The sequence below is a fragment of the Pteropus alecto genome, unplaced genomic scaffold (genome assembly GCF_000325575.1).
Source record: "Pteropus alecto unplaced genomic scaffold, ASM32557v1 scaffold20, whole genome shotgun sequence".
In the NCBI taxonomy this organism is placed as follows: domain Eukaryota; kingdom Metazoa; phylum Chordata; class Mammalia; order Chiroptera; family Pteropodidae; genus Pteropus; species Pteropus alecto.
In genome coordinates this window covers 22794635-22797536 of record NW_006436298.1, presented here as the reverse complement: position 1 = coordinate 22797536, position 2902 = coordinate 22794635, and the positions used below count along the sequence as shown (strand labels likewise).

General features: G+C 33.9%; 1 non-coding gene across 1 annotated transcript; it reads right to left on the bottom strand.

Annotated features, from left to right (window-relative positions):
- Positions 1-2389: 2389 nt before the first annotated feature.
- Positions 2390-2508, bottom strand: LOC112480730. Its single transcript, XR_003046761.1, has one exon. It is a non-coding gene; the product is annotated as a 5S ribosomal RNA (ribosomal RNA).
- Positions 2509-2902: the final 394 nt, after the last annotated feature.

Genomic DNA, 2902 nt, shown 5'->3' with positions numbered 1-2902 from the left:
AGTATTCTAGAATATAGCAAACAGAATGGACTGAATTCAAATTGTGTTTTAGATTTTTCACTGAAAGTAATTACTTCCCTAATAGGTACTCCTTCCAAAGCAGGTCTACATTAAAAGAGAGTGAAAACTTTTTTAAGTGGGCAGGAATCAAAGATTTTGAGATTGGTGCTACATAAAACCTTACTTTTACTTAATAATAGATTTTTGTGGAGAAAATTTTAACTTGAGTTGCTTGTACTAATAATCTAAAAAATGAAATGCCTTAAGTACTTGAGCTTTCCGATATATGTTCAGGAGACTATATTAATCATTACTGATTGATCTTTTCAACTGTTTTTTGTTTTTTCTATTTCAAAAGGTACAGATATAAATAAGGCATGAGTTTAATATTGATACATAGTGTTAAAAACTAAAACATTTAATGCCTAATAAATATTGTTTTTAAATTTTGATAAAATCTTATAACATCAGTAAAACTACAAATTAGATTTTATGCAGCCTGGATATACCTATCCATAAAAAAATGCAACAAAAATGATAAGATTATCAGAAAAAAGATTTCCTTATTTTAGATAAAAGAAGCTACATTCTTAAAAGCACTCTCCTTGTCCTTTATATTTGGCTTGCTTTGATGTGTGGATCACCAGGAGATAGCTACATATCTTTTATAATTCAGGCTGCTCACTAGTCATTGGTGACTTTTATAGGCAAGGCAGTAATGGATGGAAACAGTAATCAGGCTAGAGAAGAATGCTACTCAAACCTAGTGTGCCAGAGGAGAACCATGTCTGCTGTGTCCTGCACACATGAGAAAAATACAAAACCCAGACACGAGTTGCAAAATCTCCAAGCATTTCTAGGTAGCAAATATACAAGTACTCCTTCTGCAGTGTATGGAACACATATATAGTTTGACCAAAATGTGGATATTCCATCGAATGAGAAGCAGTTGAGAGTTCTGGCTAGATCAAATGTGGATCTCAGTATTATAAGTAGTCTAATGCATAATTCATGAGGCTTAATGAATATTCCAATTCATGACAGCCAACTGGCTCCATAGGTCACACCTCCTAGTCTCATATAAATAAAGAATGAGATGCTGGAAAGCATACCAGCTGAACCAAACTGAGTGCCAAAAACATGCATATTAATGAGGCACTATAATAGATACTTGACTCTTTGGAAGTGCCTATATTGGTTTCCAGCTACAGAGGGAAAGGAAGTTCACAATGTACCTTTAAACACACCATACTGTGTACCATAAAATACAGCTTTTTCTATGAAATATGAAATCAAATTATACTGATGTGATTTCAGATTCAGTCATTAACTCCATAACATCCTCTGACACTTCTATCAAAATTGAAACATTTTGGAAAGATCCCCACCCCCTGTTCCCATGTTCCTTTGCAAGTCTCAACTTGGTAACTAGGGAGAGGAAGTCCTTCAACAGTGCTGTTCTTTTATGTGTTCTGTTTAGACCTTGGATCAGGATGAATGGTAGCTCAGATGAATGCATTTGTGCCATTTTTCTTGGCCTCAGACTATGTTTTCTCACTACCATGACATCTGAACAGAAGGAGAAAACATCTCCCTTTTGTAGCAGGCTAATTTAATTTGTACCTTCCACCTAGGGGTAAATATGTTTGTCTGTCTGTCTGAGCTTTTTTGCCTACTTTCTTTTCTCACGGGAAACCCTACTGAGTCAAAAGCAGGAAATTGCTTAGTGCTCTAACTTTATTTTAAAGTAATTTAATTTCAAGCCTTCACACCCACCCTAAAGTGAAGCAACTGTTGGAACCCCCTCGGGATACCCTTAATGACTTCTGCATGTCTCCTGTGTCACAGATGTCAAAGGCTTGTTCTTTTGGGGGTATTTTATTTTTTGGAATAGATGGTTTAAAAGAGACTGCTTTGGGCTGTTTTACTCACAGAAGATGTGCATTTGTTTTAAAATAATGAAGAAAAAAGTCTTGCAGACTTTACATTGACCCACATCCTTTCAGATCCATATTACAACCCACTGATCTTTACTTGATCTTGAGTTGATCTTGGGTATTATTTGTGGCTTGACCTTGTTTGATGTAGAGTTTGTCAAAGATTTAAAGTAGACTACCAACAAACACATTTTGGCCTGAGTAAAACAGCAGTAATTCATTACTAAAAAACTTGGACATATTTAGGCATTTGATCTAGATAGTGTTACTGTTGTGTCAGGGCATCGCAGATATCAGAGTGAACAACTCAAATTAAAATTACAATAATAGTCTACTTAATAAAAAAAAAGCTTAAAAAGGGGAGAATTTTTTACTTGAATGAAATGAACTTATCAACATGAAATTTTATTTCTCTTAATTGTAATAGTTTTCAAACGTACTTTTTTTTTTAATGCCTACAGCACCTGGTCTTCCTAGGTGGTCTCCCATCTAAGTACTAACCAGGCCTGACCCTGCTTAGCTTCTGAGATCAGATGAGATCCGGCACATTCAGGGTGGTATGGCTGTAGTCAAATGTACTTTAAGGAAAAAAAATTGCTTCTTTTTTCTTATGTTTGTGTGAACACACTCTAATCAAATTCTCTTTCATGATGCTTATATCTCTCTTTACCACTTTTCATATTTAGAGATATAACCACAATTAATAATTCCACATAATAAGAAATAGGACATCTTTGACATTGCATTATAAATATGACTTGTTTAAAATAGAATAATAACTGTTAACATTATTTTATTAATTCCTATTTGATGTTAAAGGTCTTTCTGTAATATGTTATTAGCTTATAACAAGGGAATCTTTAACTACTCATGGCCTGACCAATCTTATTTTTTAGCACCATACCGTAATAGTTTTCCATGCATCTAATTTAAAAGGAATATCAATTTATAGTAATAATGTTAAT